Source organism: Bombus flavifrons, chromosome 6 (assembly GCF_040668555.2).
Source record: "Bombus flavifrons isolate JBK064 chromosome 6, iyBomFlav1_principal, whole genome shotgun sequence".
Taxonomy (NCBI): domain Eukaryota; kingdom Metazoa; phylum Arthropoda; class Insecta; order Hymenoptera; family Apidae; genus Bombus; species Bombus flavifrons.
In genome coordinates this window covers 11,125,701-11,143,576 of record NC_138447.1, presented here as the reverse complement: position 1 = coordinate 11,143,576, position 17,876 = coordinate 11,125,701, and the positions used below count along the sequence as shown (strand labels likewise).

Below are 17,876 nucleotides of genomic sequence, written 5' to 3'. Positions count from 1 at the left end.
ATTTGCAATTCCACTTTCTTCCACGACTGCCGTCGTTCTCGCAGTGGTTCTCAGGAACACCTCGGTACACTACATATTTCATGCTCCGTTCTCACAATACCATTTATTCGTTACGAAGCTTTTCTGCTTAAAAGGCCGTCCCGTGAGTTTTCGCTCGAACGAAGAACGTTTGTAACGTGTTCAACGGCGATGATAAGATATTAATTCGAGAAAAGAAACGAAAGAAACTACGAGCAAGGTTGCGATAATAAATAACGATCATACGATGCAACGATCTCGAGAATGCCTTTCCATATTCCTGGAACGCATCTATTCTCAGATAGAATAAAACGTTAGTTGGCGCACCCGTTCGTTTGCATGTATGTATTCAATGTCGCGTGGGATCCGTGGAATGCCAGTACAGTGCTCCCGTAACTAGTTTCTGAGCAGGTCACCCCAATTAACGTTTTCACGTGCAACGTGCCGCTCGTCCCCTCGCTTTTCGTCCTCCGATAGTCTCTTCTCTTTCCGCCAGACCTTGCCCGCCATGAGCACACGTACCCTCAGCAGCCAACCTTCTCTCTGTACCAGCGAGCATGCTGGCACGCCACGCCAAGTCTCGCAGAAACTTATAATTACGAAAGGAGTCGGCAATTATAATTGCCTCCGGCCAGCAGAGACGGATGTAATTATCCAGACACTCGTAGGCGGTGCGGCGCGAGCGTCGTGAAAATTGGGCGCAAACAGTGCCGCGGTTGTATGTTTTCAAGGACTACTTTTGTCCCTCGTTCAAAGGGCTTTTATCGCAAAAGGCGAAGAAAGAGAAACGCAGTGATTCGATCGAATCCAAGAATCTGGTGTCTTTCGCTGGCGGGAGTGAGGATTCATGAAAGAGTATTCGTAGAAGAGAATTCGTGAAGGAGGGAAAAGGCGAACGGAAGGTTTAGTGGTGGAGGTCGTGCGCGAACGAAGCCGTAAATTTCTTTCGATTAACACCGCCACCTCGTAAGCCTGACGCGCAAAAAGTTTTCGCGTTAAAGGCGCGAAGAATGGCGGGCTGTCTTCTCCTTTCTTTGCTTTACGAGATGGAGCAAGGGGCGACAGGAGGTGAGAGTGACTGGCGCGCGAGTAGTCGTGTCGAGGTAAGGAGCGAGAGAAACCCAAGCAAGGAGGGAACCAAGACTCCGGTCAATTAAGCGCAGGAAATTAGAGTTTTAATTACGCAGTCATTCAGAAAATTACATCGGGGGCCGTGAAGAAGGCATCCGCAATCACCAACGAACGACGAGGGCACGGCGTGCCCTTTCCTTCCGACAGACCGTCCGACGAATTTTAAAAAAGTAAACACGGATCGATGCGCGCTCGCTCGCTCGTATTATCGTTCAACGATCGTTCGATCGAACCTACTCTTCTCTCTTTCGCCTTTCCTCCCTTTTTCGACATCGAAGTCGATAGACGACGAATATGAAACGGCGGAATTAGTTTGGCGCTTTTCCGAACGAATAAATTATATCGTGCGCGAAAACCGACTCATTTTCCTTAACTGCTGCATTTAAATTCCAACAAATGCGCAATTCAGCCTTTAATTGCTTTACGGGCATACCTGATGTTCGTAACTGCTCTCCCGCGAACCAGTAACTCTTCACCGTACCTACCGAGACCTTTATAATATGTTTCGCCTCTTGTTTTTATTCTTTTTAATCCACTTGAAATTCGCCGTTGCGATTGCACCACGTCCACATCGACGTCCCTCTATTCGTCCATCGTGCGTGGTAATTCCGGGCTGGCCGATAAACGACGTTACCATCATCGTCGTTTCAATATGCGAAGCGCGACCCTCGATTTTAATGGCGCTTCCGCGCGACGCCGCGCCGCGACCCACCGTTTCCATTCGATTATCAAATCGAGTTTCGCGGAGTGGACGCGATAGCGGTGAAACGGAAATAGTGGAAAAGAAACAGGCTGGATGGGGATGGCTGGAGTATGTGGGTCACGGGGAAGGTCAGCGGATAGCGCGTTAAATTTAATTACACGTGTCCGTGACGGCTGTTTGAACGATCGGGAAGGCTGTGGATCGGGTAAAGCTTGTCCAAATCACTTCGATTTGGAAGTCGATAATGGTATATCCGCGAAAACGCGGCCGATATTCGCTTTAAATTGGTATCGATGGTACTCTTTAGGACGACTTTGTGACACGTCCGCGTTCAACCTGTCCGGTCCGCCGGATTCGCTTGATATCCGGATTGCAGTTCCGACCTTCCCCTACAGACTCGTCGGAAGATCGTCCAGTGGTCGAGGACGGTGAAAGGGAGCGGAATAGTGAGAAAAAGAGAGAGCGCGAGGCAGAACACGATTCCGCTAGTCAGATATTATTAGCGATGTATGTTAAATGGAAAAGGAGATTGGTCGTTCGCCGCCGGAACGGCATTATTATCGTTGGCCGTTTCGGTGCCGCAACTCGCTTCCTCGTCAATCGATGACGTTTATCTTAAAACGATCTAAGTGTATCGATTAGCATTTTGAAGGAAGTCTTTCACGGGCTATTTAGAAAGCACCTGCCGGCTTCTATCTCGATTCGAATTCTCATTCTCTCGAGATCCTTGTTGATTTAACCGTTTTAAGATGCTCTTTGTCGATTAGAGTAGGATCGAGAGAAACATTTGAGCGAAATCCTTGACGATACGTGAAACGTAACGTGACTATACTCATATGTAGAAACTAGAAACCAATCGCGTTCAACGTCGAATATCAATGTCGAGTAACGAGCCTGACGACGACGTGCTCACGGACGTTGAGAAGAAACACGCGGGCAAAATCATGGATTGCGAACGATAGATAAAGAAGAGTAGAATCGGTCGCGTGACAACAAAACGTGGGACGGACACAGGCGGTAGCGGAGGTAAGTGGAATTTGGGCAAGGTGGGTCAGGCCGTGGAAGAAGGAAAAAAAAGATTGTTGGGTGGTTGGCAAGTAACGGAGAGTGTTAATTTTCGGAATGAAAACGAGACATCCATCTTTCGCGAAATACTTGGCACTCGACGCTTCAACTGTCGGCCCATTCTCTCGCTCAACGCATTAGAGTAATGAATTAATTTCCATCCGAGTCTCTCTCTCTTTCCCCCTGTCCCGTCGTGCTCCCTTCTACATCTCGCAGGCCGGCCTTTTACCACTCGTTTAGCCCGCAACGACTCCACTCTCTCTCTCTCTCTCTCTCTCTCTTTCTCTCTCAATGCCTCGCTTCTTCCTCGCTTTGCATTCTGGATTTAAAGTCTATCTTCTTAATTATAACGGAGTGACAATGCACTCCCTCTTTCCCTGTCGTTTCCTTTCTCAACACTTCCATTTCCGTGAAAATTCCTATGCCGGTTTGCATTAAGCGGAGGAGAAAGATCAACCCTTCTCGCGCTGAATTCCTCTTCAAAGCAACGAACGACGTCTCCAAAATTGTAAAACGCGTTCGTTCGTTCGATTTTCCGATTCGCGCGCACTTCTGTAAGTATGTTCTTCTCGAACGTCGCGTGTTACACGACTTCGTCTTTTTCATGCTCGGGACGAAAATGACGCGTCCCGAGGTTCGTACGCCGGTCTCGGTCAGAGTCGAGGAAATCTGTATTACGACGCAATCTACCACCCTCTTCTTTCCGTGACTTCACCCTCGCCACGAGCGTCGTTGCTGGCGTGTGTGCGTTCGAGCTTCGTCGATCCCTCGCTTCCCCGGCTTCTCGCCCCGCTCCCTCGCCAACCTCCTCGTGGCTCCTTGTTCTTTGGCGATGTTCGCGAGGTACACGGCGCGCTCGTTAACGTATTCATGGGTTTATGGGACAATTAACCCTTTGAGGGACAGTATAATTACAGAAGCGATTAAACATCTTAACGTATAAACACGCCGTGCCCCTGCGACGTATACGTATACGAAATTCGATGTGGCAGCCAGCCGAGTAGGTAGGCAGACCGTTAGCAATTAACATACTAATGACACGAGGTGCTTTTCGAGAGTCACTGTAACCGGCTGGCCTGCAAAGCTTCCTGTGTATGTATATACGGGACGAAGGGGTGGACAGGGAAATATACACGCGTATCGGGCACCGCAGCAGCAGTTTCGGCTTACAATTATTTGCGATTAGGGATCGCGCGATCGAGACGTTTCCCGGTGATGTTCGTTAAAATAATTGAACCTCTTCCTCCTCGTCGTCGTCGTCGATGTCTCGACACGCCGATAACGAACACCCGAAATACTTATCCTCGCCCTCTCCCACTTCCTTTCTCTTACTCTTTTTCGTTCTCTGTCGATTTCACGTCTCTACGGCTAATGGGATCGGTTAACGGAATAGAACGAAAACGCGTTAACGTCTCCGGCAAACGAATAGGATCACGAGAGAAGGAAGGAGGAGAGAGGCGGGGTAGTTTGTTTTTGCGCGGGTCGTTCAGCCAACAGAGATTTTAATAGTTTTTTAAAGACGAGAAAAGGAACTCGTTTCCTTGATTGGATTGAAGCGTATCTCGCGCGCGAGCTTCCGTAACGACTTTCCTAATTACGCTATCCATTAATTTTAATTGACCCGGTTTTTCTTTCGAAAACGTTGATACCTTCCACGAAATTCGATTAAAAAATCCATCGAACAATAATCTACAGCCGCCCTCTCTCTACCTTGTTCGTATCCTCACTTGCCGCGATATCGGTTACAGCAGAAACGAGAAAATTTCAATTGTGCCCGAGGCGCTGAGCGTACTGTACCGATGGCGCTCGATCGGCCGACAACATCAAACTCCTAATGCGATGCACGGCGGTTAACAATACGGTCGAGCATTCGGACATTTTGTTTGCCACGAACGAATTTGATTATCGCGTAATCTCAGCCGGGCTGTGATGCTCGGGCCTGTAAAATCATGGAAAATCTAGCTGGACAATACCGCTTACCAGTGTCATTGTGAAACCTTTATCGCATACTGTGATACGGAGCACGAACGCGCGCGCACCACTCCGAAAATCAACGCTGCCGCTTCCCCCACCCGATCGTACGTATCGGACGTGTGCACGCTCGACTCACCGAAATGCTTTTGATTTAATTAGCTAATTATAATGTCCATTTAATTAATATAATCGGACCGGTTAGCGAGCGTGGGTGAAGCTTGTATGCCCGTGACGCCGCCAGTGACTATTTCACCGCGTTGCATTTAATAACACCCATTAACGAACATTTACATTAGCAGTAATTATCGCTGTTCCGGCGCACCATCCAGCCGATTGGGATATTTTCGTTCGTCACAGGTAATCGCGACGTCATCTAATTACGCGTTACCATTGAAACAAACCCTCGGCGATCGTCTCTCTTTCTTCCGTGCTTGGAGTTAAATTTAACTACGTTAAGGAGAGAAAAGAACGACGCGCTTAACGAGAAACTCTATCTGCCGACTTCTTCTCTCGATCGCGTCAAGACGGACTTTTTCCTGAATACAATACAAAAAGCCTAGGGATTCTTTATCAGTTCGTAACGTCGTTATAGACACGATTAACTTTCTTAATTCTATATTCTCCTTAATCAGTCCTAAAACTCTTGCATAAAGTCAAGATCGTTAGTCCTTTTCAACCCCGTTCCCTAACGCCCTCCTTTTCCTCCTTCTCCCCCCTCCCTCCCTCCCTCCCAATTCTCGACAACCGAGATCTTGTCGCTTCCTGTCTTATCGTTAAATCCTCCCAAGCAATATCCGTCGGTGTAACGAAGAAATCGTGCCGGCCAGACGTAGTGGTGGTGGCAGCGATGGTGCTACCGGTAGTAGTAGTGGTAGTGGTAGTGGTCGTGACTCTCCGATTGATAAAGATGACTGGTGCACAAAGCGCGTGTACTAGATGCGTGTATAGTGTATACAGTGCGCGGTGTGGTGCGGCAGAACGTTCACGCGACACGCGCCGTGAGGGCAACCGCGCATGCGCACGGCCACGCGTGACGTGCCAAATGACGTCGCAGTATGGAGCGACGAGTGGCGGCCGGAGGACGAGAAGCAAGGAGACGCCGGACGAGCGTTCCAAGCAAAGTCTAGCCGAGAGTGCGCCGAGTGGTTGGCGGTCTCGCGTCGCCTCGCGTACCGTCGCGTTCCTCTTCATTCCGAAGTGAGCTGCCGTTGCGGACTAACCGGCAGCCTCTGCGCTCACCTCCGTTGCTTCTGTTGCTGCTACCGTTGCCGGCCGATACCGTTGCCGCTGCCTATCGTCGAATCTTCAGCGGCGGCGCACATCGGCGATAACGCAACGTGTACTATTACCGATACGTCATCGCGTGCACGACACCGCGCACCTGCTAATGAATTGAATTACTTTCGTGCCGCGGCTATCCACCGCACGAGACTCCGCGGCACGCGTACGCTCGATCGATCGATATCGCGCGACAAGTGACTCAAGCGATAAGTGTCAGATACCGAGAACGTTCCTCCACTTTCGTTTCACTTCCTTGCGCTACTGTTTACTCCCCCTGCATCCTTTGCTTTCTTCCAGCCAAATCCTTGCTTCGTTTCGGCTTTCTACTCCTTCGTGTTCGAGGACTCGCTTCGTTCATCGAGTGTGTTTGATGAGTGTCAACATTTGCATCGAGGATCGAGGAACCCTACCTACCATCGTGTTCTCTGGTATACCGAAGATTAAGGATTTCCAAGAATCTGTCGGTTTTTTCGGCCGGTGAGTAGCTGAATGATTTCTTGCGAAGGAACGTGGTCGACACACGCGCGATTTTCAACGAATCACGTATTCGAGCGGATGTACGGTTTAAATCGATTTACAACGCGACGAAACGGCCGATTGATAGATCTTATTACGGTGTGCGCGCGGGGCCAGAACGTCGGAATCGAGGTGGACGATGCTGGAGTGTCGATACTCGGTGCTGGCGATGTTGAGCGTGGCCGCTGATGCCGGTTCCGATGCGGGACGTTTTAATTAACGTTAGGAGGAGCGACTTTTTCATCGCGACAGCGCGCTTTCGCTGCATCAACCGCGCTGATTCATTTAAAATCGAGACGTCCCATGTAGATTGTTTTACGTTTCGCATGTGTGTGTCTGTTTACCAAGAATCTATAACGTTTCCTTCTTCCCTAGAATGTTGTTTCGCAAATGATTTTCCGTGTTATCAATAAATTATTTTTCTATCTTTGTTACGATTATTGGAACGTCGGTCACGAGGTTCCATTGATTCCGTTTCACGTGCACGTTCCACGAAGCATGGCCGTACTCGAGGAGGATTTTTTGCACCCCTTTTTGCTCGCCACGCTCGGTGCGTGTCACGTTTGAGGTGATCGTGGTGTAACTCGAAGAGGAATGGAGCGTACGGGCCGCACGCATTCCACTCGTCGTTCCGCGAAATAAATCCGAAGCGCGGTTATGAGCAGGTTCGCCGTATTACACGATATAACGTCGTCCTTTTGAATCCGGCCTCGGTATAAATCGAGCATTATCGGACAATCCGTAGCATTCAACGGCCGAATGAAACGTTCGCCGTGGCGTACATTTACGTTTCAATGGCCGAATGAAATTTCCGCGTGGCGTCTGCCAGGCAAGAAGGCGTTGTTTGCGAGATAGAGAGAGAGAGAGAGAGAGAGAGAGGGAGGGAGAGAGATAGTGAAAGAGAAAGAGAGGAGGTGAGTTTATAGGGGTTGAGAAGGAGAGGAACGGCCGTCGCAACGCTCGCCAGCAACCCCCGCCGCGTTTGCCGAGGCATTAATTGGGTGGAGCTTTAATTGCCTTAGCGCGACCGACCGCCGTTCCCGCCGAACTTGGCCCGAGAAGGGTGGCTGGAAGGTCGTGTTAACGTTTGCCGACCCGAGACCAATTTCTTCGACGATTACGATCACTCGATTAACCGATCGAAATTGTACATTGCTTTAAACAATTAGGATATCACGGTTTATCGACGGATTCGATAGGAGAAATCGTGAAAATTTCTCCGTGGTAAAATCGTCTATTTCCCGTTGGTTAAGTATCTGGAAAGAGAAAATCGAATGATCTTGTTTTGTCTCGAATGTTTGTTCAACACCGCGTGAAAGGCCATCCGAGTAATGGCGAGTGCGGTCAAGCTTCTAGTCTTTGGAGTATACAGCTCTCCACGCCTCTCTCCTTTCATCCTTTCTGTATCTGATACTCTCTCCGCGACTCCCTTTCTCCCCCCGTGGCTCTCACGAAACGCGGAGGCGACTAACCCCTAAATGAAATCCTGGAATTAAAGCCGTATATTAACCTCGGGGCGCCTCCTAAATTAAAAAACAACATTTTTACGATGTCGAGGGCGGAGCAAGGGGTTGAAGAGGAACGAGGAAGATATCGAGGAGCGAGAATCGGTTCGCGGGTACGCGGGAATTCCTCTATTCCATCGCTTCAGCCCCCGATAGGATCGTGGCCTAACGTAGTCCTTGTTCTACGTAGGCCGCCTATCCTCCGCGTCGACAAGGTCACCGAACTCCGACCACTATTCTATTGTCCGTAAATTGCGTTTTTAAATTCGTCGGGCGCTCTGGCACGTGGTGTATCCGCGCGAGCTTCCGAAACCTGCGAAGCGTCCGTCGGAGTTTGGAAACGCAGCCGTAACCACATTTTGAATTATTCAAACGCTTAACGATCGATCCATAAAGAATTTACGCCTGAAACATTCTAAACAAATTTATCATTCAAAGAAAGGGATGAAGTATAAAAGGGTCGATGGTAGAAGCAGTGGTAAAATTAAATAATGCAGTTTGTTAGTTGCAAAAGAAACGGAAAGTTTGTAGAGAGCGAGGAGATAAGGAGGTAGATGGTGGATGGTGGAGAAGGCGTAAAGCGACGAGATTACCATGGAAATCCAGATCAGTCGCTTTGCATACTTTGGAAATACGTCCACGGAATCGGGTAAGGGTGTATAATGGAAGTTGAAATTGGTTGAGCCTGTCCCGTCTGGGCAAGCTATACCCGTATACGAGGTATCGAGGGAAACGCATTCCTTGCCGAAATTGCTTCGCACTCGATTCAACGGAAAACACACGCGAGGCTTCGAGTTCGGGGTTACGTTTTCGCGCATCAAAAAATATATACGCCACCGGACGAGCACACACCGGTGATCTGGTGTATACGTACGCGCGCATCCACCACTCTTCGGGTTTCTCCTCGGCTTAACTTCCTCTGTCTCACACTCGTAAAGCGTTGATTAAAACCCACCCGTGCAATGCGGTGAGACAGAGAGGGAACGAAAGGAAAGGGACGGAGAAAGAGGATGAACGAGAGAAGCCGTGGAAGAGGAAAGAGCAAAAGAGGACGACAGAAGGAAGAGGGAGGTTGAGAGGGGTTGAGAGAGAGAGAGAGAGAGAGAGAGAGAGAGAGAGAGAGAGAGAGAGAGAAAGAGAGCAGAGCAGGGGGTTGAAGGCAGTGGAAGTTTGGGTGGGTTCGCGTGTATACGCGTAAGTGGGTGCGTACGGTTGTTGTATGGGTGCGTGTATGCAATTGTATGAGCGGAGCGCGCGCGTACTCGAACGCAGGCGCAGAAGAGTCGAACCGAAACGGTGTGTGTCCGACAACGACGGTAAGCAGAAAGGAGAGAAGAGGGAAAACTAGGAAGCTAGGAGGCGAAGAAGGAGAAGAGGCAGGGTTGAAGGTGGTGGGTATAACACAGGTTGGTAGGGTGGGTGAGTGGATCGTCGAGGGGTAGGGGTGGTCCAAGGCGTTGCTTGCTTAATTACTAAAAGCTAATCAATTCCGGAGGAAGTAAAGTTTAAATTGCAAACTAAAGTATAGCTAGCTCCCGGATGTAACGCTGCAAAGCGATATTACCGTTCGCTGCATTCTGCAATTAGCCCGTGGTAAATCATTGAAAACAAATTATGGGCGGAACCTGCGGATGGCTGCTGACCCTATCCGATCCTCTTCTAACCCCGCTAGAGATCCTGGCCTGTATCTATAAAAATGTTGGCGGGCGGACAGCGCTGATATTGGAATTTTACCCCGGTAATACGGACGGTTCTTTCGTTCGCGTTAATAAGCCCAATTAATCCCGGCCGGTAGCGATTTTTCACGGTCCTTTTTGTCCGGGCTGTCAAAGGCGCGACCTCGCCATCGCACACCCGGTCACTATGTCCAATCCCCCTGATTCACCGATCGAAAAAATTTCCAGCCGAGGATGATTCATCGCATTAAAGATCGCTCGTGCGTTCACGATTTCTGCGATTTCTTGCCGATGGTTCTTTCCACTTCTCTTTCTCTTTCGTTGGTCGTAGAGCTTGAGCGATATATTTGCACGGGCGGAAGTTTCGTTCGATGGATAATACAGGCAGGGAGGGAGGGACGGACGGATGGAAAGTGCGTTGGCGGATGGTTTAAATAGCGAGAAGAAGAAAGAAGGAGAGGTGTAGGAGAAGGTTGGTTTCAGATCGAAGACAAAAAGGAGAACGGAATGAGGTATACAGCACTGAAAACAAGCAATAAAATCAATGTCGTTTCCGGCGATTCAATTCGCAAGACACATCGCACAATTTCACATACAATTTTACGGCAGAACAGGCAGGACTCCTATTTACTTCACGGCCGTCCTTTCCCACCTCCCTATAACCGTTTACCCTCTTACCCTCGGTTGGTCGATCGCTCGCTCTTTTTCCCTCGTTTCCCCCAACCTCTCGCTTTCTTTATCTTAAATCCTCGGGAAAGCGCGGCCACGCGATCATCCCGGACCGACATCTTCCCAGCCAAGATTCTTTCTCTCGAACAAATCGTGGCTCGATTAATAACGCGAGAAGGGCGACTCGCTGGAGAAGAAACGTAAGCGTTTCGATCGCGCGCAACCGATCTCAAAGCCACGATATGTTGATCGAACGTCGTTCCTCTATCGCGACCGGTTCATGGCCGAACCTCGTATAAACTATATGCTCGATATATATATACACACACACACATACAAATATATATATAAATATATATATATATATACACAGTTATACATATAGCCGCGTATAGAGGTGGAAACGGAGGTCGCTATTGGCCTCCGTTATGAAACCATTGGACATGCCCGCTGTCGCGTTCCCCCGGTTTTAATTTCCTATTATTTAAACGAGCTCGTCAGTCACCGTGACATTTATCAATCGCAAATTACGCTCGAGCACGCGCAATATGCGGATTATGAGCGCGATCGAGTCGACGTTGTTTGCAATTAATTATTGCAAATCAGCCGCGACTTTGTACGGAAGGCCACTTTCCCCGTGGCCACGATAAATTTTCTAGTAAATTGGTGGAATTAATTGCACAACGAGACTGCTGCCGCCGGCGTGGATAGAAGTTAGAGGCACCGAGAGCAAACGGATCTTGCGAGCGTAACAAGGGAACCAACACACCGCGAAGATACGAGAATAGGCATCGATGTAAGGAAATATTTAAACACGACATAATGAGCGGTCTAATTAGAGCTCGAGTCGCGATAATGGCATGACGCGGATGTGTTTAGCTTCGTTCCTAATGGACCTACTAATGAGTTCGTAATACGTGTTTATAACCTTCCTTCTCCTTTCCTTAATCTGTAGCTTGACTATCCCTGTCTTGTGCGTCGAAAGCCACTTCCACACAATGGCTATCGTCCATCGGCCAGCATAGTCTATCGACTGATGTTCCCTTGCCTCTTTCTCCCCCTTCCTGCTCCTACCTTTCTTTTCTCTCCACAGTAGCCGACCCCTTCAGAAATCACGCTCTCGGTTCATTTATCAATAAAAGTATTGGATCGGTTGCCTGGAAGTGACGCCTCTGCTAACGAAACAAAGGAACTGGGCGTAGTTATCAATTGGATATCGGGTTCTCGATTAATTATGCAACGTAACGCGCACACCAGTCCTCTCCATTATCGTGGCACGTACTTGCGAATGGATGAATTTCAAGGTTATTAATCTTCTTTTGGCGCCGTTTCGGCTGGACACAGCGTCGCTCCTCCAGACCGAAATCCCAATTTTGCTTTCGAACGAATCTCCTTCCCCTCTTGCTCTTCTATTCACTTCGTGACGTTTGCCACGAATAACCGAATCGATCGATCAATATTTCGGAGCGATCTAATTCTTGCAGTAGCGGACAAAAGGGATATACGAGTATAAGAACGTTAGTGGAGCAACCGATCGTCTTGATCTGTCCGTAATTAATGCCGCGGTCCCTGTTCTTGTTTCCTGCGGTGGTTTCATGTCTCGGATTTCTGTACGGCGTCTCCACCGCATACAGAGGGTTCGACGATTATACCGGTGTCACGATACGACCGTTCACCGCAATAATATCGCATTACCAAGATTAACGTGATCTCCAATAATAGATCGGACAGTGAGCAACCATGCTGGATTAGCTGACAACAGAGATCCCTTGCGCTTGTCCAGGGCATTATTCTCATTATTCGATGCCCATTAATAATCACAGCATCGTTCCTTTGGTGTCCTTAAGTGCGTTCAATTTGATTCTCCCTTTGATCGTGTCCGTGCACAGTGCACGCAATAATGCCACGGGATAAATATCGGCTCGCTTGGTACCTGTATACATGTACCACGCGTCTCTCTTCTTCTATAATCGTCCTCGAAACCCTTTGCTCGATTCTCAACAAACCCTGTTCCGTAGCCAAGCGAGATCTACGTGCTTATTACTTATACCTATATGTACATGTAGATAAGTGTATCTATTCAGAGAAACGCTGTGGATACGAAGAACAGGAGCGAAAGACGTCGAGCATTACGCATCGTGAACGGATCGTAGATTTAAATAGTCTCTCCCGCACCTTGGCGGGGGATTCGATTTTTAATCGGTGAGCAGTCGCCGGAAAATAGCCACTTCGTCCCAGCGCGTCGTGTCTCTGTGGCCGACTCGACCAGCTGTCTTTTCCGCCGCCAAACAATTGTCCCTTCGTTCGTTTATCGAGCGAGCCGACTCGAGAAGAATGAAGCGCACCGATGTCGAGAACATCCGAACGAATTGTACCGCGCTTCCTCTCGCGTCTGCGTATAAAACATCCATCCACGCTTTACACTCTAGTTCGTTCGTTTCTTTCTATCTTTTTCCCTGTTTTCGAATCCTTTCTTCTTCCATTATCCTTCGGTTCTCATTTTCTTTCCCGTTTTCGTTCCTCTTCGTCGATTTCTTCATTCGCCCGCTCGTTCATGGTGATTTTCGGTAAGTAAACCGGTATCGAACCAAAGTTTCGCGTTTAGGAGCAACGTCACTGAGCAAAATCGATGAGACCCAACGAGCCAGAGAGAAAAGGGGCAGATAGAAAGAGAAAGGGCACGACTAGCCGACAATACTATCACCGTGGTTCGTTGAAGCCAAGTGTAAATAAATAGATTGCATTCCCGTCCCATTTGTTAGATTAGAATCAAATATAATTTCGCGAGGCTTTCCCGGTATAGGATCTTGATCGAACAGCGGCAGCAGGCTGGTCTCTCTGCCTGCCTGCCTGCTTGCCTGTCTGCCTGCCTGCCTGCCTGCCTGCTTGCCTGCCCCCGTATCCATTTTACCGCGTAAATACGGCCAATCTTCTCCAGAGTAATCTTTCGCGGCGCGTTAGTTACGGAGTTCGATGAGAAAGTTTACCAGGGATCGCGGCTCGATTCTTTAATGCATTTTGCTTGCACCGCAAGCCAACCTAGCTGTTGGAACCAGCACGAAATATTGAAATATACGGAGCATTCGACAACACCGAGGAAACGTTTACAGCGGCTACGCGCTTATCGATTCGCCGTAATTGGATGATTAATAAAATTACCGGAGCGACACTGATACGGCAGAAGCGTCTGCTCGATTTCTCGCGGCAACGCGTTCCTGTGGAACGAAACGAGTTTGTCACGGAGAATCTTCGTTAACGGCGATCTTTCTCGTTTTTCTGTAGACGAACGGCTCTTTCACTCTGCATTTTTCTTTTTTTCGTTTGCATTTTGATCGGTCATCGAAACTCGTCAGCTTCGATAAACAAGATATACATATGTAGTCACTGACGTATCGCACGATGCTTGACTAGCTAAGGTGATTTTTACAAAGCAAGAGCCAGCCAGACTTCTAATATCGTGCGGTCCTCTGTACAAACCAAGTGGTCGGTAGAGAATGAAATTTAATTGACAATTTCTGTAACGTATAGCCGGTTATCGTGTGTATCGTATACAAAGTGTCGGTGAATATTTTCATCAAAGGGATGATACGCTTTACAACGGCATTGGTAATTTTTCTTCTTGTTCGATGCACGTATCCTTTTTGAGAAGCAAGCAGCAGGTATATTAAGCGCGTATCGGTGTTGTTTTTATATTTCAAGCGTGTAATTTGGAATTACAGTTGCTCGATTCGATATTTCACAGATTCGGTCGGCGCAAACTCCTTTTTCGCGTTTCCGCTTCATCGCGGTGGGTGGCCATTTTCGCTATTGTATAGTACCGGTGGCTTCTACGAGAGGAATAATTATTTCTGCGTAAATGACGATAATCGGGCTATTATTACATTTACGGCATTACGATGGTACGATATTACAGTAGTACGTTATTAGAGTATTGGAGGATGAATATTAATCGGGCACGTACGAGTGGTGCTTGTAATTAAAGTAGACACGTCATTGGACGGAAAATTAAATTAAACGGCGAGATAACCGAGTAATTACGCGATGTCATTTCACCGAACAAAGCGAAATTTCTTTCGCTCGAGCCTTTCGCGCGTTGCACGATGATGCTTCACGTTGACGTTTCGCGAAATTTCGTCCACGTTGAAAAATCACCACTCCAAACCGTTTTTAAACGAAATCGTTTCCAACAGCTGAAACGAATTAAATCCCTAGCGAGACGCTTCTCCCCTGTCCCTCTGTAACACGGTTCCCCCTACCTTTTCCTCTTTCCCTTTTTCTCTGTCGACAAAGCGTTAACGAACGCTAATTCTTGTCGCAGGTGAATCGATCGAACGTCGATTTCTAAACAAATATTAAACGGCCAATTGGTGTTTTCCGCGTAGCCGCTCCCTTGTTATTATAATTATTGATTGGCTATCCCCATTTGGCTCGTGACGATAAATTAATGTTTCTGCGCGCAACAGTGCACACATACGTACGCACACGTGCAAGCACAGTTAACATACGCAGAGTTGATTTCTAACGACGTTAAGTCGCATTTACCGATTGCCCATATTCCATCCTGCTCTGGTAACTGTCTTTCATCGTTCCCCTCGTTGGCTCACGTATGGTGCGCCGACGCAACGCTGGAAAACACCGTTTTTACCAATTACCCGGTCATAAATTTCGCGGGAACCGGCGGCCAATTATCCTGGAATTAGCGTCGCGCCGAGCGTCCTTGCAAACGGTCGCGCGTCTCTGTCTAAGCGGCGCGCATTCACCTCGCTAATTAGAAGAAAACCGAGTAATTACACCAGCGACCGAGCGACCCTTTTCCGAAATTTCGCCGCGAACATAACAGAGAGGGACTAGAGAGCGGAAGAGCGCGCGTGAAACGAAGAGGAAGGGGAAGAGAGAGAGGGAGAGAGAGAATAGAGAGTATAAAAGACGGAGCGAGAGACTCGCTGGTGCGGTTGCTAGTTTCTACTTTGAGCGTTGAAACGCGAGCGAACGATCAGGGAAACACTATTACCACCGGTAGCTATATACGCGAGAACGTTTAATTAATCTTACGCGAAATCAGCGGGCTTTTATTGTCATGAATAGCCTCCGACCTGTATTTAAACTGGTTGATTTTCGAAGAGCTGGGCGGTGTTTAATGATTCCGCGTGCTCGCGACCACTGGTCAAGTAATTTCCCCGGTAATCGGAAATATGGAATCGGCCGTTTGATAAAAGACATTAGTAATGGTGCTGTCGATTCGCGATAAACTATTTATTACGTTCAGCCGTGGCCGATACACGGGACGCGTTACACGCGTTTCATGGCCCAGACCGCATCAGGCTGTGGATTGCCAGGAGGTGCGCGTGAGTGAGCGAGTGCGACGAGCTTGTGTACAACGTATCAGCCTAGCGAGCGAAAGACCGAGCGCGCGAGCAGGTAACACAGCGAGCACGGCGTCGACTCTCAAAACCAATTTTCGGGATTTCATTTGGAAAACATAACATGCTTCGCACGCTGTTTATGGGTTCCATTAGGAACCTGTCAGCCGGTGATCCCGCGTTGCATTCTCATACCATAGGGAAGGAGGCAACATGCGATGCTGCAGCCGATATACCAATCGTAGGGTTCGATGCCATCTTCGGGGACTTCGGCTTATCGGATACACCGGTCTTGATCCACCGAATATCCGTTTGATATCAGCTTTGATATCGAACACGGGCACATTTTTTCCTCTGCCAGTTGATCGTCGCGATTTATTCATTTCGATTAGTCGCAACTTATATACGTGTACAACTGATTTTACTACGTAGTTATAATTTGATCGATCAACGTTATGCTTTCGGATAAAATTGATGGAATTATCTGAAAAGGCTGAGGCTCGATTTTGAAATCCTTAATATTCGTCGCATCGAGTTCGATTAGCGGTCTGATTTGTTCCCTGTCCAATCGAACGACGTTTCCCAATTAAGTTTACTCTAAATTGCGCGATCGTCGCGGTTGTTTTTCTTCCACCGTCGTTCTCTGCGTCCGTCCTGATTGCTCTATGGAAAAATACATTTTGGTACAGCCTCCCGAGTTGCTTCCAACGTATTTTTCGTATCGAACAAGCGAATACCGATGACAAACGTTTGCCACGACGAGTTACTACGCGCGCGTGGACGATCTCTCTTTTTCTCTCTGTGTAATCGTCTCTCTCTCTCTCTCTCTCTCTTTCGCTTATGTGACACGAGGGCCGATCGGTCGAATCTATTCGTCGTTGCAACGTGCCGCGCTAACAAATCGATGGAATCCATTAAATTCACCGACACGCGGCGTGACGCTCGAATTATTCGTAGCTGCAGAGAAAATTAGCGATTATACCGCGGTACACTCGAAACGGTTTCCCCAGTGGCGAGAGTGCTATTGTTCGATCGGTTTGAAATCGAGGCTCGAAATTGTCGAAAAGGATATAAAGATGTTGATTTCGAGTCGGGATATAATGGATCTATGCGATAAGTCGGTGAAAACAGATTTATTCCTAAATATAATAGGACGGCTATATTATAGAAATATTGGCTTTGATTTGTATTCCGTATAAAGAAAAAATAGGTAGATTTTTTTTTACCGAATATTAAATAAAATCTAGATTTAGAAAAACGAGGTAGAGACGATATAATAATTTCATTGTACGATGATCTTCACTCGATTCTCTCAAACTCCGACTTCTCACCCTTAACCTTTCTATGAAAAACTTTCCCGCTTCTTAATAATTTCGCATTCTTATCGAATTCACACGCCCGATACACATTTTGTATAGTCGTGCGTGGCCATAATATCCACGTGGCATGCTTTCGCACACGCATGCATGCGTTTCTCGGTCACCATCGTTCACACGGCTCCTCTCATTCCCATAATACGTATTAGATCGGTATATAATCGTACCCTTTGGTTTCACTAGACATCTCGATCCCACAACATCCGGAAAGTTAATTCCTTATGGTATTAATACAGAAAGTGCATCTCCGGTAATGAGATTGCGTTGCGCGAAGGGGATGATATAAGGGGTCGATTACAAGGCTCGTTCGTAATAACATACTGTACACTGAGCCGTGTATTTGCCGGAGGTAGGCATGACGCGTCGTATATACGTGGCAAATAACGTAAATAGAGAACTGTTCCGCGCGCGACGATAATTAATTCGTTGGCGGGGCTTGGTCGACCGGTGATCGCGTCGAATCGCAGGCTACCTACCATTGCCTCATCGCGAGTGATCGATCTTTCAGCGGGGATATTGTTGCGGATCGACGCGGAAACGCGTGATTCCGTTGGTTTAGAGACGGCTAAGCGAACTGCGCCGCGGTGCTCTGGCGCTGGCGA

General features: G+C 48.0%; 1 protein-coding gene across 3 annotated transcripts in view; it reads left to right on the top strand.

Moving 5' to 3' along the window:
* LOC138181012 (LIM domain only protein 3) overlaps positions 1-17,876 on the top strand; it is a 68,349-nt gene that overhangs the window by 110 nt on the left and 50,363 nt on the right. Inside the window, exon 1 of one of the 3 annotated variants that reach the window (XM_069115463.1) lies at positions 5,978-6,649. The exons of 1 other annotated variant lie outside the window; for it this stretch is intronic. The gene's annotated coding sequence lies outside the window, so the exon portion shown is untranslated. Of the gene's footprint in view, positions 1-5,977; positions 6,650-17,876 lie in introns of those variants that run through there. One more of the 3 variants, XM_069115460.1, reaches the window with a different exon arrangement.